General features: G+C 39.7%; 1 protein-coding gene across 2 annotated transcripts in view; it reads left to right on the top strand.

Annotated features, from left to right (window-relative positions):
* Positions 1 to 17,874, top strand: part of CKMT2 (creatine kinase, mitochondrial 2) — a 36,764-nt gene continuing 18,890 nt past the window's right edge. Inside the window, exon 1 of one of the 2 annotated variants that reach the window (XM_054033070.1) lies at positions 1 to 83. The gene's annotated coding sequence lies outside the window, so the exon portion shown is untranslated. Of the gene's footprint in view, positions 88 to 17,874 lie in introns of both variants that reach the window. The other variant, XM_054033071.1, reaches the window with a different exon arrangement.

Raw genomic sequence — 17,874 nt, 5'->3', positions numbered from 1 at the left:
CTGGAATCCTGGCAGTACACAAACTGACCTTGAAGCTGAAGTTAGACACGTCTTGCTGCCCACAGTGAACCCAGAAGCGTAAAGTGAGTAAGTAGTTTAACTAACTCCTCTTGCATTTTGTTCTCCACAAACAGTGGCATTTAAAATGGGAAGCTTATTAAAAATGAATTCAAAGCACCATGCATGGTGTAATTTGAATATAATTTACTGATTTGCATAACTACTCAGACAGCAATGACAGCAAACTGTGTCAGCCCACTATGCGGCTGCTTCAAATGGTGTCACTTAAGTAGCACTTTAAATAAATAAAAATAAAATCTGGCAGAATCGTAACAACACTTCTACAGTCACCCTGCAGAGAAACCACCTTAAATTGTCTGTGTTGTCTGTAAATGTCTGGAGTTAGCAGAAATGTTGTGTCTTTATTTACACATTAGATGCATGTTTTCTTGCTATATGGTGCAGCAGATCAGCTTCTTAGAAGTGATCAATATCCACAACTCACTGGCTTGTTTGTGACTCAGCACCTCTCCAGAATAGACCCCCCCCCCCGGGCCTGATCCTCTGCTGGTCACCCTCAATGGAACTATGCCAATTTGTACCTAATGAGCATCTGTCCCAGAATTTTTTTTTCTTTGGACTGTTCAACATTCTTTACCATCTTTTCCCCCTTCTTTCTTTCAGTGTAAGCTGATTTTGAATTCATCTAAAAATGTAATTTTATACAGGTTCATGGATCAATGGATTTATCAAGAGAAATGCAATCCTGGCCTCTCTGTTCATGATAATGCATGTTAAAATTAAAAGCAAAATTAGAAATACACCTCTACCCCAATATAACGGGACCCGATATAACATGAATTCAGATATAATGTGGTAAAGCAGTGCTCCGGGGGGGGAGGGGAGGGGGGGCTGCACACTCCGGCAGATCAAAGCAAGTTCGATATAATGCGGTTTCACCTATAATGCAGTAAGATTTTTTTTTTTTTTTTTTTTTTTTGTCTCCCGAGGACAGCGTTGTATCGGGGTAGAGGTGTATGGTTGTTTTCTGGAGATTTGTTTTAATCTTTCAGATGGGGTTGGTTTAACCGGCCCATTAATGTGAATAGGAAAAATTCCCAATAACTTCTGTTCGCTTTGGATCAGGCTTTGTCTGAAGTGAAGAGTTATCAGGTAACAGAATAATTTTGTTCTTTTTGAACCCCATTTTTATCACTTATGAGGGTCTATTTACTGCAATAGCATCACTATCAAGAACAGCTGATTAACAGTTTGAGTTCAATGTATGTAGCTACATCATGATTAAATGATCAAAACAAGCATAGCTTGAGTAATGTCACATTTTAGTTTTCTAAAGACTGAAAGGTCAAGCATGGCCACATACTGACATTTTATTCAAATCTGTTTTATTGTTTGCTATTTAAAATATAAATATATACATTATCTGTGTGAACTTTAGCTATGGCTCTGTGATGCCTTTCAAATGTCAGCCAGGATCACATGGTGTGGTAGTTAATACCAGCAGTGACTGGGCTCCAATATTTAATCTAGTTCTATTTCTAGAAACATAACTTTTCCTGTCTGCAGCCCTTCTAGCTTTTCCTCCTTTGGAAAAAACACATGCTTCCTAATATAAACTATAAATATAAAGGAATCAGAAATTTGTCCTCAGCTACATTAATACCTGCCTAAGAAAATAGTGCTTATAATGACGACTTCTTCTTTAGCAATTAACTCTCTAGCTTCTTTAGTCCTCTAAAGAGAACTCCTTTTTTTTTCTAAAATAAACTATTAGTAGTGACTGCAAGATACTTCAGCTTAAAGGATAAAGTGGTTTGTACTTTTAGAATCACAAATTGAATCTCCTCTGAAATTTTCAGAGGCATGAATATAATGGTTTCGCCTCCCTGCAGATCACAAACTCACTGTCCTTAATCTGGCACCATTAGAATAGACTGAAAGAGCCCTGCTGCCTAAAAGTCAACTGACCTGGAAAACCCTGCCAAAAAAGAAGGTGATCGCTATAGGTCAGATGTGAAGCTGCTGATGAAAGTAGCATGGGGAGTTTTTGCATGTGTGAATTCCCACAGACTTTATATACATTTTTAAAAGATCTGATTTACAGTTTTCAAACATTAATATTAGAGATGGACCCAAACTATAAAACCATAATCTTTGGAGAAGTTCAGATCTTTGAGCTTTAAAACAGCGTCTCCATATTTATGCCTGTGTAAATGAGAGCAGGGTTTGTTTTAAGGCCTTTAAGTAAACATTCTTCTCCTTCATAATAGTCCTAAATGCAGCTAATCGTGTCAGGTCCTCCTTAGATGTAATGAAGAATCCTTTGAGCTTGTTCCTAGTGGGTACAGTAACTCCTCACTTCAAGTCGTCCCAGTTAATGTCATTTCATTGTTATGTTGCTGATCAATTAGAGAAACATGCTCATTTAAAGTTGTGCAATGCTCCCTTATAACTTTTGTTTGGCAGCCACCTGCTTTGGCCACTGCTTGCAGGAAGAGCAGCCCGTTGGAGCTAGCTGGTGGGGACTTGGAACCAGGTTGGACCGGCAGCCCCCCGATCAGCTCCCCTCTCCCCTAAGTTCCCTCTGTGGCAGTGGCCCAGCAGGCTATCAATTGCCGGCAGGTCAGCTGTCCCTCCCCCCACTGCCGTGTGCTGCTCCTGCCCTCTGCCTTGGAGCTGCTCCCCGGAGCCTCCTGCTTGCTGTACAAGGGAGGGGAAGTGGGGGACTAATGTCAGGGTGTCCCCCTGCCCCTGCCCCCTGCTTGCCCCATCTCCATAGAGCAGGGGAGGGGGAAACACCAGGTCTCAGGACGGAGGAAGCTTGCTGGCAGCAGCTGCTGTCAACTTGCTGATCTACTTAAAAAGGCAATGTACTTAGAGGGCGTCAGCGTACTTAAAGGGGCAATGAGCATCTCTCTCTCACACACAGGTTGTATGTGTCTCCTCTGTCTGCCATGCTGTCTACCCTTCCCTCCATTTGTACTGCCTTGTAGAGTGTGAGGCTACACTAACAATAGTGTTAACCCTTGAGGGCTCAGCCGAGTGCTAGTTCATCATTTAGCAGAAAGGCATTCCTTGGGAAATATTCCACCTTCTGACTTCACCACCTCAACCAAGCTTCACAATAATCATTGCTGTGTACAGTATTAAATTTTCTGTTTAAAACTTGTACTGTGTGTTTTTGTGTGTGTATATATATGTATGTCTGTCTTTTGTCTGGCAAAAAAAATTTCCCTGGGATCTAGCCCCCCACCCCCTTATATTAATTCTCATGGGGAAAATGGATTCACTTAGCATCGTTTTGCTTAAAGTCGCATTTTTCAGGAACATAACTACAACATTAAGCAAAGAGTTACTGTACTACCGGAATTGCTTCAATGGCTTCAGTAATTTGTCACAATGGGCTTTGATCACTTAACATATGCAGTATAGCTGATTTTTCTAGTATTCAAATATCTTTTTTAAAAAATAGACTCCAGAAGATTGGATACAAGCAGTTGAGCAAATCTCTCTCTGGAGAGACTACAGAAAAGCTGTAACATCAAAGCTCCTAGCCTTCTAGGTAGCTGCTGTCGATTTCCCTTGGGGTTTCAGGTTATCCACTGGTTAAGAACCATTGCTCTAGAAAAGGTAGTTCCAAATTGGCTCTGAGTTTTGATTACCCTTGTCTAGTGTGAAGTGATACTGTAATGGAGGAATAGTGACACTACATTTAGTTCTGAAGAAAGCTGTAAAATTTATGCACAGACTTAAAACTGTATGCGATGTTTTATAAGCAGTATTGCTCCATTGCACTGTTATACTTATTCCCACACCAAATTAACTGCTTTGTGGTGGAAATAGCTGTTCAATATACGCTTACTCTACAACTCATTGTATAGTGTGGATTACTGATCAAAGACTGAAGAACCCTCATGCAAGAAATGATCTTAGCAACAGTTGCTCTGCTGAGTGCTCTTGTATCCTTCTCTGCGGGAGACTATTACTTTGCCTCTTTCAAGTGTTACCACAAGTGAAAATGACCTTGGAGTTGTGTCTGGTCCTGAAAGTGTTTTTGTGCCAGTGGCAAATCCCACTCTCCAGACTTTTGAGTGTATTCCTGACTGTGCCAGTGGCCCAGGAGCTTGGGTAAGTATCAGTCTTTCTGAGTCAAGTCCTGTGGTGATATAAAAGGCTTGCTCAAAGGCATCAGCCAATGTAGGCATCTCTGCTACAGATTTTACAGATTTTTATCCCACAGGCAATTTTTTACATTGATCCCATTGCTCAAGAACATTTCACTGACAATCAATTGGTCATAATTTTCAACTCCTTTTTCATTTACCCATATTCTTATTAGGTCACATCTTATAAACATAGTCACTTTATGACTCATACCAGCACTCCTTTTAAGATTTCTAAATTTCACCCTCACATTTCAGGAGTAATTTGGAACCTTTGAAAGGCAGCTTTCTTAAATTCAGAATATATCAAAGCTTCCCAAATTGGCTTTCATGAAATACATTCTGAGCTTTACCAGACAGTTTTGCAATCAGTGCAGGGACTCTCTTTCCTCAGGAAGCTTATGAACTTCACCTAGTTTTTAAAAAGTGAAGTACTCTTTTCAGTGCAGTCTGTCTCTTTGTATGCAGGACACAGCTTCTTGGAGTGGAGGGAGAGTTTGACTCTGGATCTTTCCATGTTTTCCTAACAGTTCCAGATTGTAGTTCCTCACCCCTCCTCCTCCTCAGCCTCTCTGTTCCTCAGTTCCATGGCTCGCTTATGAGCTTCAGCTTCCTGTTCCTTCTGCTCCATGGCTCTCCTATGGGTGGCTTCTTCAGCTTCCCATGCAGCAGTTGCTTCTTTCATTTCATTTCTGCCTGCCACATCTGATATTGGTATTCACACTCTTTTCTGCTGCCTCCAATCTGGCCAGCTCTAACTTTGCAGTTGTGTCATAGTCGCTCATTTTTATGCTTTACTGTTTCTATTTCCCTCACCTGAAATAAGGTGACTGTCCCCAGCCACCACATATGAGACTCACTTAAAATCACTGTAACCAGGACTCAACATATAAACTGCACTTAAAATAACAAACTGTGCATATACCCAGCGCACTGTGCCAATTTGACCTTACCCAGTGTACAATCTGGACTGTTGAACAGCTGTGTCCCTTCAATTCTCCACCATGGAGTGGGGGGGGGTGCTTTTTATACTGCTGTGCTGTGAGAGCAACCACTCCTGGTCTGCTCTTTCACAGCCTCTAGCATGTAAATGATTCCCAGCTATACTGCATGAGTGCTATGGCCAGCCACTCTTGAGTTACACTGCAGACCAACACCAGCAAATTCCCATTCCCAGACTTTCTCCCAGAAATGTGTCTTGTACTGCTCAGCCCTCTCTTGGACAATACAAGCTGACATAAAGTCTGTCATTTTATTAACAGGATTTGTGCATATAATTTATTATCTCAAATGGAGTTTGCCAAACACTTCAATTCCAGCACACACTGGTTAAGATAAAACAAATGTATTTAACTACATAAAGATAGAATTTAAGTGATTACAAATAATGAGGCATAAAAGTTCAAATTGTTTCTTTGTTTCTGAGGTATTGTAGCTGCCAGGGGTAGAGAGAAAGGTAGGAATAATGGGGGTATATTCACCATTCTTATATATTTTGTCCTTTTTTCTTTGAGAATCATCCCCAGCTGGGATTCAGGAGATGGAAAGTCTGTGGGGATGGGAATCTTCAGCTGTTTCTTTGAGAAGATGTAATTTTTTTGCTCACCCCATCTTTCCTATCAAAGAGTGACCACTTAACCAGGCAATGGTCCATTTGATTTTGTTGACCCCTGGCCACGGCATCAGTTTGCCTTTTGTCTATGAGGCACTGGTTTGTGGCTGCTTTTCTAAAGTTGGAACATGTCTCAGTAATGTCATACAGTAGAATTTTATAACTTTACATACAATGTTGCCATACATCTTACCAAGACAATCAATAATGCTCAGGAGCTTTTGAGTTTTCAAATGATACTTCAGAAAGCATATTTTATACAAAATGTATCATAGTCTTGTAAAAGAGGTGAACCAAGGGGTATAGACTGTCACAGTAATCAGGGCCGGCTCCAGCATTTCTGACGCCCCAAGCAAAAATTAAAAAAAAAAAAAAGCTGCGATCGCAATCATGACCAGCAGCAGCAATTGGGAAGGGGGAAAAAAAAAGCCACAATCGGAGACTGGAGTTCGGCGGCAGGTCCTTCACTCCTAGAGGAAGTGAGGGACCTGCCGCCCCCGAATTGCTGCAGGTGCCGCCCCTCTTCCTTGGCCGCCCCAAGCACCTGCTTGTTAAGCTGGTGCCTGGAGCCACCCCTGACAGTAATATATATACTAGGTGCTTTAAAAAGGCTAATTTAACAAAGCTAAAACAGTTATAAGCCAAATCACCAAGAGAGAATTTAAACAGAAAAAAATTAATAACAAATGGGAACTGTTCAAGAACCTTTTACTAAATGCCCCAAAAGCAAAAATCCTACACTCAAGAAAGAAGACTTCACTTTTTTTTTTTTTTAAACCGCCTCGATTGGAGGGGAAATGAGAGCATCTGTCTTTTTAATAATAAATGTAGAAAAGGGAAATTGATAGCACCAAATAAAAATTAGGAGCTAGGAATTGTAGGAAATTGTAAAGAAAGCAAAATACCACAAGGAGATATTTATGGCCAGCAGAGTTAAAGACAACAAAAATTTCTTAAGTTCGTTAGAAACAAAAGGAATCCTAACAGTTGTATTGGTCCATTATTAGGTGGAAATGGTAGAAGTGTCAATAATAATGCAGAAAAGGCAGAAGAGTTCAATAAATATTTGTCTGTATTTGGGCAAGATGTATTTAATAAGTTTTGGAACACTTTCCAGAAGAAATGACTCTTCATTTGGATTGTGTTACACTTTGTCTTCTACATTGGATAGAAATTGAAGCTAGATAAATTCAAACTACAAATAAGGTGTAAATATCTAGCACTGAGGGTTATTAACCATTGGAACAACTCACCAAGGAGTTGTAGTGGATTCTCCAACACTGGAAATATTTATATTAAGATTTGATGTTTTTTCTAAAAGCTATGCTCTAGTTCAACCACAGCTATTGAATGTGAAGCAGGAATTAATTCAGGGAAGTCCTATTGACTGTGTTATGCAGAAGGTCAGACTAGATGATCACAATTGTCCCTTCTGGCCATAAAATCTATGGAAAAACATGCGCTTCCTCTCCTCTTTAGTTACAATCCACCAAACTCATAGACCGCTATGAAAAAATAGCTCCTTTACCACTGTGAGTATGGGGAAGGGCCATACTGTTGGAAAAAGCCCTATGCCTGCCCAGTTTCCTGATAGCCTAATGAGCACAGATGAACTGCATCAGCTTGACCATCTGATGGGATGCCCTGCCTGATTTGCTGAGGAAGCTAGCAGGCTCGCTCTTAAGCCCAGCAGCAGTCACTGGTTTAGATGTAAAGTTATATCTATATGACCAACAGATAATCTAGTGAAAAATTACAAACTCTTAAATGTGATATTTGATAACAAGCTGAATTAACTTACTTAAAACTATCTCTGGAACATCCTGGGAAGTGGATAAGAAAACGGTGGTAACACTGTATAGAGTGCTCATTAGACCAATTATTGAGTATGAATGCCAGGTGTTTGGACTGGGAGCAAACAGAAAGCTGAGAAAACCAGACTATATCCAAGCACAGGCATTGTGTATCACATGTGGTACCTTCATTACTATGCTTCTGTGTGTACTATTAATAGTAACTAGTGAAATGCCTATCAGAATGAGGCTTCTAGACTAAACTTTTGGGCCAAAGTACGAGGTAATGGTGAAGATGACAATCTGAAGCTAATATATAATGACTTTTGGGAATTAAGTGGAGGCCAGGTAGGACAAAAAAATCGAAATTCTCAATGTAAGTTGGGTACAGAAGGGGATAAAGGATCTTAATGAAAATAAAGGATTGAAAGAGACCAAAATCTATAGCTCTGGGAAAATACTCTTATTACTGGAAATCATCCACTCTGAGATAGACATGGAATTGCATAATGAAATAAATAAAAGGAGAAGACTGATAGATATAGCAAATAAATATCTTATACATTTTTGTGATAAGTGGGAATACTACTGCCAAATATGGCTCCAAAGAGAAAGGAATAGCAAGAGTGGGAACCGCTTTCTGCATGCCTTCACTTGGACTCAAGAAAGCCATAAGGCCATAGCTAACTTTGTATCCATCTTTAGGCTGAGCTAACAGGGATTATGCTAGCACTAAACTGGGCTTTAGATGTGTGGACAGCTGCTGTCTATCCTGTCTGACTCCTTATCAGGGCTGCAGGCAAATTACAGTGGTAAGTCTGATAGCTGAAATAATATTCTTAATAAAATATTGCTAACAACTGAACTGGTGCCATTGGCTATAACCATAGTGATCGTATGGATCCTGGCGCACGTAGGGATAACAGGAAATGAATTGGAAGAAAAACAGGTCAAAAGTGCCATTAATCATGGACAAACTGATCTAGGAATCCCCTGAAGCAAATTAGAATTTAAACATCCAATAAAAAATGAGCTAAGGAAGGAATGCCAAGAACTGTGGGCAAAGGAAACACTGAGGAAAAAATTCCGAGACGCATGCCCACTAGTTGACAATGTTGATATAATCCAAGGCACTGAAAGGAAGAACGAAGTGGCTTTATTTAGGATTCTAACACAGAATTGTGGATTAAATAGTAATTTATTCCTAATTAACATGCCCAAAGGTGGATTATGTGTAACATGTAAAGTTCAGGAAACAATAGTTCATATCCTTTGGGATTATAAAAGTGTACCACGAAAGGAGGTGTTTATATAGAAAACTCAGAGGCCTTGAAGTAACAACATTTTCCTTGCAACATCTGTCAAGAATACAAGGAAAATGGGGCCCAGTGAAAAATCTCTTCTGCTGTTCTTCAAGAATAGTGTGAAAGAAGCAAGACTCTAAGTCATGAACAAGACCAAGTACAGTGCATGGTAGTCAGAGACTCAGGACGCAAGTCTGCTATGGCACAAAACTGAAGAAGTTCACTGATTATTCAAACCATTTGTCATGGCTGCAATAGCTCCTGAGTCTGCTTGTTCCTAGCCTTGCTCCTACCTTGTTCCCTTCCTGCTCCTGTCTCAGACTCCGCGCCGCCTCTGCCTTGATTCCTATTCTTGATTTCTAACCTCCACTGTGACCTTTGGAATCTGGCTTCTGACCTGAGCTCAAGCTCTGACCCTCAGCTCTGGCATCTGACTCTGTCACTGATCTTAGACTCCGATTCCTCGTGCTTGATGCCTGGTCTAACCAGCAGGCCTGATTATCCACATCCTGGCCCCTGACACAGACCGATCTTCCTTGAAAATTCTGCATTCTTTGGATTTCAATGAAACCAAAGCTTTTGGTTGTATACAGTGAAATGTACAAAGATGTTCAGTGAAATATACCCAAAGTGAAATCCCTGCAAAGAGGGATGAATTAGGTTCTGCAGGAAAATCTGCTTTACAGAATGGTGTTTCTGATCAAGAGAATTCTCAAAGAATTAGGGACATTTCTAACTATCCTGCTGAATATAATGATTACCATTTCAACTAAATGGTGATCCTAAGGCAATACAAATAATCTGATTTATAATTAATATATGAATTGGACAGATTATACACATGCACAATATTTGCAAATTCAGTGTGTACTGCAGTATCATATGCATTTATATTCTGAAACAACAGCCTGCCTACACAGCAGAGAGTCATTTTGTTTTATTAAATAAGGTAACATACATTATTAACAAATGTGAATAAGCCTCTTTTTCCAAGGCAATCCAACAGTGATTTTTATTCCTCTCTTTATCAAAAATGTCTGTCATGCTCTGTTTGACCCTTACAGTTGGGTGAGATTGCCACTCGGAGCTGAGGTCAGAGGTTAGCCTTGTTCTCACTTAAAGTGCAAAAACCACAGCCAATTGAATTCTTTAAATTACTGCTGGCAATGATTGCTTGCTGCTGTGATTGACACGTGTCAGATGACTTTCTCAGTTGAGTAATCTGGGCTAGCAACTACTATCAGCGGTTTACAAAGTACAGGCACGTTATACATTAATGAAAGCCATACAATGGACTCCTGTTCACAGAAACATAAAGAGAGGGGAAGGAAAGGAAAGATTCAACAAGACCGTGTCAAGGGGCAGTACACAGGTAGAGTAAGAGCAAGACCCCTACGAAGACACCACCACCAAAAAGGAAGATACTCTGATAATGGAGCATACCTTTGTCTACATTCTAGCAGGAAAACAATCCCACTTAGCACAAAACTTGGCTTCCAAGAGGAGCATTTTGGTCTCTTGATCAATCTTATAGACCTGCCCAACCTATTAGATCCTAGCAACAGGGGAGAAGACTGCTCAACTGCCTGAACATGGTAGGGAGGGACAAGATAATTATTACCAGACAGGCAGTATTGCCTAGTGGCTGAAGTTGTAGCTATTCGTGTGGCATATAGCTAGATGTATTGTATGTGAGGGAGGGGTCTCCCACATTTTTTTACAGAAAGAGAGAGAGGGTTGGCCAGCAGTGCATCAATCTTCCCAACAGCAGGTTTATTGCATTTTCTAAACAGTATCCGTTTGTGCTATAGCCGCTCTGATATTTCAAAAAACGTCTCTTCGCCTGTTCTCCTTGCTTCTCAGCTTTGCTCTTTTGAGATAGGTGCTTTGTCCGCAGGCCCTTCCTTTTCCATGTCCTTTCCTTGAGCATTTATTCTTCCTTCTATTGCCAGGTTGTCCACTTTACACAGAGCACAGGATCTGTCCACCTGAATCGGGGTTATCTGTTAGCTGAAGATCCAAATTATACACAGCAGCACAGTTTGCTGTTTATGGACCAAAACTTGTGAGGTGTTTAGTAAGCCTGGGTGGAGGATGCTCAGCTCCTCACAGGATCAAGTGCTACCATATCTGATAATGTCGTAAGGTTCATGAGACAAGAAGAAATGCATTGAAATAGGAATTAAAGGACTATTTAATCAACTATTACCAACTTTAGAAAGTACAGTACATGCTAGTTTGAGCTTTTTGAAGATATTACAGAAGTGAATAACTTCAAACATATGTCACAATCACACAATTCCTTCTAGTACCTAAGTCCTCAACTGATTTTGTATGTATAGCTAAGAACATAAGAACGGCCATAGTGGGTCAGACCAATATCTTACGTTCCAACAGTGGCCAATGCCAAATACTTCAGAGGGAATGAACAGAACAGGACAATTATTGAGTGATCCATCCCCTGTCGTCCTGTCCCAGCATCTGGCAGTTAGAAGCTTATGTATACCTAGAGCATGAGATTGCAACCCTGACCATCTTGGCTAATAGCCAATGATGGACCTATCCTCCATAACCTTATCTAATTCTTTTTTGAACCCAGTTATAGTTTTGGCCTTCACAACATTTCCTGGCAATGAGTTTCACAAACTCACTGTACATTCTGTGAAGACATTCTTCCTTTGTTTGGTTTGTTTTAAACCTGTTGCCAATAAATTTCATTGGCAGACCCCCGTGTCTTGTGTTATATGAAGGCATAAATACCACTTCCTTATTCACTTTCTCCACACAATTCATAATGTTACAGTCTTCTATCATATCCCCCACCCTTTAGTTGTCTCTTTTCCAGACTGAATAGTCCCAGTCTTTTTAATCTCTCCTCATATGGAAGCTGTTCCATACCATTAATCATTTTTGTTCCCCTTCACTGTACCTTTATATAGTGGCATTATGATATTTTCTGGCTTATTATCTATCCCTTTCCTAATGGTTTATAACGTTCTGTTAGCTTTATTGACTGCCATTGCACATTGCGTGGATGTTTTCAGAGAACTATCTGCAATGACTTCAAGAGCTCTTACTTGAGTAATAACAGCTAATTCAGAACCCATCATTTTGTATGTACAGTTAGGATTATGTTTTCCAATATGCATTACTTTGCATTTAATTAATCAACGTTTAATTTCATCTGCCATTTTGTTGCCCAGTCACCCAGTTTTGTGAGAGTCCTTTGTAACTAGGGTGACCAGATGTCCTGATTTTATAGGGACAGTCCTGATATTTGGAGCTTTTTTTATATGGGCTCCTATTACCCCCCACCCCGTCCCGATTTTTCACACTTGCTATCTGGTCACCCTATTTGTAACTCTTTGTAGTCTGCTTTGGACTTGATACCAAATTACTCAAGGTAGTTATCTGTAAACTTTGCCACCTCACTGTACACCCCTTTTTATAGATCATTTATAAATATGTTGCACAGCACTGGTCCCAGTATAGACCCCTAGGGGTCATCACTATTTACCCCTCTCCATTCTGAAAACTGACCATTTATTTCTACCCTTTGTTTCTGTCTTTAAACCAGTTACTGATTCATAACCATGATTGCTTATTTTGTTTAAGAGCCTTTGGTGAGAAACCTTGTCAAAGGCTTTCTGAAAGTCCAAGTGCTCTATATCCACTGGATCACCCTATCTACATGTTTCTTGACACCCTTAAAGAATTCTAATAGACTGGTGAGGCACAATTTCCCTTTACAACAGTCGTCTTCTCCAACAAATCATGTTCATCTATGTGTCTGATAATTCTCTTCTTTACTATAGTTTTCAATCAATTTGCCTCATACTGAAGTTAGGTAAGTTTAACTTATCCTGTAATTGCCAGGATCACCTCTGGAGCCTTTTTAAAAAAAGTGGTGTCACATTAGCTATCATCCAATCATGTGGTACAGAAGCTGATTTAAACAATAGGTTACATACCACAGTTAGTAGTTCTGCAATTTCATATCTGAGTTTCTTCAGAACTCTTGGGTAAATACCATCTGGTCCTAGTGACTTATTACTCTTTAATTTATCAGTTTGTTCCAAACTTCCTCTATTGACACCTCAGTCTGGGATAGTTCCTCAGATCTGTCACCCAAAAAGAATGGTGCAGTGTGGGAATCTCCCTTGCATTATCAGTAGTAAAGCCCAATACAAAGAATTCATTTAGCTTCTCTGCAATGGTCTTTCTGCCATGAGTGCTCCTTTAGCACCTTGATAATCCAGTGGCCCCAGTGATTGTTTGGCAGGCTTCCTGCTTCTGATGTACTTTTAAAAAATTGCTGTTAGTTTTTGTGTCTTTTGCTACTTAATCTTTAAATTCTTTTTTGGTCTGCCTAATATACTTTTACACTTGACATGCCAGAGTTTATGCTCCTTTCTATTTTTCTCACTAGGATTTGACTTCCAATTTTTACAGGATGCCTTTCTGTCTCTAACTGCCTTGTTTAATCTGTTGTTTAGCCATAGTAGTATTTTTTTATCCTCTTACTATTTTTTTTTAATTTGGTGGATACTTTTAGTTTGAGCCTCTATTATGGTGTTTTTAGACAGTTTCCATGCAGCTTGCAGGCATTTCACTCTTCTGACAGTTCCTTTTAATTTCCATTTAACTAGCTTCCTTATTTTTGTGTAGTTCCCTTTCTTGAAGTTAAATGTACAGTGGCGGGTGTCTGGTATTTTCCACTCTCTCACACACATGTTAAATGTAATTACATATGGTCATTATTACCGAGCAGTTCAGCTATAGAACACATTGTGATTGGTTTGCAGATATAAACCACAACATGTTAGTAATGTCATAGTACTGCGAATAGTGACCTTCTTAATGGAGTGGTGTTATTATTTGTTGTGCATGCTACATCTGTGGAAAGGGCTTCAAGGTGAAAAAATATACAGTCAATCAATTGCTGCTGGAACAAAGCATAGGACTTCTGTGTCACATCCTATTAATATAAGGAATTGATGGAATGTGAAAACAGCTATCAACATAGTGCATCCTTGCCAGCAGAAATCATATGAGATAGCTAAATATGATGGCCTGCCTAATGTCATTACCATTACCTGTTACTGGCGGAATATCCTGTAGCCAGCACAGACAATACCCTGGTTATTCTTGAAGGACTAAAATTATATTATTGTCTCCTTCTATTCTCTACACATACAAGGCACATCAATCCTCCAGTCTGATCAAATGCACCGAATGTATTTGTCCCTTGGCGAAGTGACAACTCTCAGTCCCCAGGTTAGGAGATGACTTCAGTGTGCTTTAAATGCCTGATTCAATACCACTTGGAATCAGCAGAAATACTCCCATTGAGTTCAGTGGGCTTTGTTTCTAGGACAGGGCTCTGGATGTGAGCCATCTGTCTGCTCACCAGTGAAGAGAAGAGACACTGACAATATCTGTAAAATGGGAATATTAATAGTGCCCTCACTCACAAGGCTGTTATGAAAATTAATTCATTGCTTGTGAGTTATTTAGATACAACAATCATGAGTTCCACAGAAAAGCCCACGAGGAAATTAATATTTCCATATTCAATGCAGAGTCTGGATGGTGTGCTGTAACTAAGGCATAGGGCCACATGCGGAATGATGATGACAGAAAGGAGTCAGAAAAATCCCATTGTATCATAAACTGCATATTTGTTTATAATTTATTATAAAACACTCCACCAATGACAAGATTTTTTTTTCCTTCCGACATGTATTAAGGACCGGTCCTGCAAAGCATACTCATGCAAATTAACTCTTTGACTTTAGTGGGACCATTGGAAAAATTACTCATGTGAGTAACAGTTGAGGGATCAAGCCAACAAGGAAAGTTCTGACACATGGGCATTTTCTTAATCAATATATATTTTTAATAGTTTAAATAATGTGCATTCTGTAACATTTTCTATGGCACAGTTTCAGGGTAATTGAAGATCATCAGAATCAATTCCTTATGGCTGATCATGTCAAAATGATGCTCTTTAAATGCGGTCTTTTCCCAGTACTCTGCTTTTGGACAAATTTTTACCATTGAGCAACGAAGAAAATATTGAATCTTCTTTCAATCGATATATCAGAGTTTCTCTCCTTCTAAGTGACAAAACCCTATTTTATATCATATGTGTACTCAGGAAGTAGAGGAGACAGCTAAGACTTTTATTAGTTTTAAAATGCCCTTTGGTACTGCCTAATGTGCATCAGTATAGAATATTGGAAAGTTGATATCAAACTATTTGAACTAGACACAGGACATAAGACAAATCTGCCTTCAAACCTGTAAAGAAATATGCAAGAATCATGCAAACTCAAACAAAACACAAAGGCATGGAAATCTACCAAAATAATTCAAACCCAATGAAATGGCAAACATACAAATTCACAATCATCATTAGACATGAATGGAAAGGGAAGTGAGATACTTGACCATGATCTGATTAACCCCAGGGCTTCAGGGTGGTGCTCAGAAATGAAAGCATTGTTTTCCCTGAACAGATATGAAATGTTCTGAGGTGTCTTGCTAACCTCTTTAAATCCCTGAAATAAAAAAGGATTAAGGAATGATTAAACAGAAGAAATATATCCTAGAGAACACTGAAAAGGGCAACTGAAGGATTGCACACTGGGAAGATTTATGAGCAATTATTGTCCTTCCACTCCTAACTTCATGTTTTCTTACAACCTGCTCTATAGCTATGGAACACCCTTCCAAGCCAGATTTGTCAGACCCCCATCCACCTAAACTCTTGGGGTGAAATCCTGTCCTCATGTAAGTCGGTGGGAGTTTTGCTAGGCCTGGATTTCACTCTCCAACCTTCTCTGAGGTTCACAATCACAACAAAACAAATCAAATCCATTCAAAAATATTATTCAAGTTGTTTTCCCCCTTCTGAGTCCCCTAGCACATGCCATGTTCTCTATCTGCCTTGTAGATTGCCAGCACTCTGGTACTGTAGCTGTACAGCTGTGAGCACTTTGAGACAAAACTGGTAATAATAGACTCTGTGTGAGCTCCTAAAAATATTTTGAGATTAATTAAACCCTCTTGGGCCTGATTCTCATTTACACCGAAGCTATGCCAGACCACTCCTGCAGTGCCCAGGGACCTCGAAGTGGGCACAACTTACACTCGCACTCACTTTAAGGCTCCTTTATGCTGTCAGATCAGTGAAAATGAAAATGAGAATCAGGCTCCTTTTCTTGAAGCTGTGTGTTTTAATGAGGATATCAGGTGGAGAAGAAGCACAATTTTTACTGGCCTGTTTAAAAATATCCTTATGCAGAAGTGAGAATTTGTTGTGTAAATACAGAAACCTTCTGAGGTGTCTTAAGGAGGTTGCTATGAAGAATGTGATCTGTGAGCCATTTAAGTAATTGGGATTCATTTTATCCTACTTTATCCACAGGACTATTTTTACAAAACTCAAGGTAACTCTCAAAATCACAGGATAAGAGAAATTTAAGCATCACTTACAAGTCTGCTTTATTTCTTGCAATTCCCCATGTACCTCCATGAATAAATAATCTCTGTAAATAACTGTTTGGAAATCAAATGAGAGAGAGGTGAGGGTGAGAAAAATTCCCAGTTGTATCCTTTATAGGATAAAAGACTTATCAGATCACAGCTCACTGGTTACTTCAGATTTATATAATTATTCATACAGTGCACCTAAGTGTGCTAGGCATTTATAGCCCATGGTCTTTGCAGAGAATATGGCTATCATGTGGAGTTATTTTCTATATATTTCTATACTTTCACTTCTCATGAACGTATGGTGGATTGAAGTCTATCAAAAGTTTCCTGTGCAGCTATCACTAAAAGTAATGACAGAAGCCCCAGTCCTTAGATCTGGCTCAGCTGTGCTTGGCTTAGTACATGTGGGGATAGGGAGATTTAGGTGATCTATGATTTCCTTTGATCCCTGTTTCAGTTAGAACAACCTCAAGAGACTTAGGCTGGGTCTACACTACCCGCCTGAATCGGCGGGTAGAAATCGACCTCTCGGGGATCGATTTATCGCGTCCCGTCGGGACGTGACAATCGATCCCCGAATCGACGCTCTTACTCCACCAGCGGAGGTGGGAGTAAGTGCCGTCAACGGGAAGCCGCAGAGGTCGATTTTTGCCGCCGTCCCTACAGCGGGGTAAGTTGGCTGTGATACGTCGAATTCAGCTACGCTATTCGCGTAGCTGAATTTGCGTATCTTAAATCAACCCCTCCCCCCCCCCCCCGTAGTGTAGATGTAGCCTCACCAACTGGGCAGTTAAGTCAGGTTTAAGGTTGCTTTATACCACCAGTGCAGTGCAAAGCAGCCCTAATGGGGTCAAGGATCCAGTCAGGAGATTTGGGAGATTTATTTGGCAGTGTTTAAATAAAACCATGAAGAATGTTTGTGGATTTTATCAGATCAATGTCTGTCCTTGTCAAAAAAACTTTTCTGACTAGTTGTAAATGATTTTGGGAGAAGTGATTTTAACTCAGTTGCTTCTGGCAGCCTGTTGTGTTTTGAAATCAGCATTACTGACCCAGTGTGCAGGCCCTTACAGTACTTATTTGGGTAATTGTCATTTCCCTGAGTAGTCCCATTGATTTCTGTGGGAATATTTATCTGAGTAAGGGATTGCAGGGTAAGGCTTTAACATTCTTTTCCCCAAAATACAGGCACCTGTTTTTGGTGTGTCACTAAGGTACTGGTTACAGGCAATGCCTGTCTTATATTGTATATCATTTATCCATCACAAGAGACTATAAAGCTCCATTCATTTAGTGTTACATAAATGATGATAATATTTAATAATATTTCAAACAGAATCTAAACCTCCTTGATATTTCAATCTCATTTTCAATTACACACTATTTGCAATGTTTTGTCTGCTATGTCTAACTTTAACATTATAACCTTCCCATGTGTCATGAACAGATATCTCCATGTAACTATATTACTGCTATGAAGC

The sequence above is a fragment of the Malaclemys terrapin genome, chromosome 6 (assembly GCF_027887155.1).
Source record: "Malaclemys terrapin pileata isolate rMalTer1 chromosome 6, rMalTer1.hap1, whole genome shotgun sequence".
NCBI classification, from domain to species: domain Eukaryota; kingdom Metazoa; phylum Chordata; order Testudines; family Emydidae; genus Malaclemys; species Malaclemys terrapin.
This window is presented reverse-complemented; position numbering and strand designations above follow the sequence as displayed.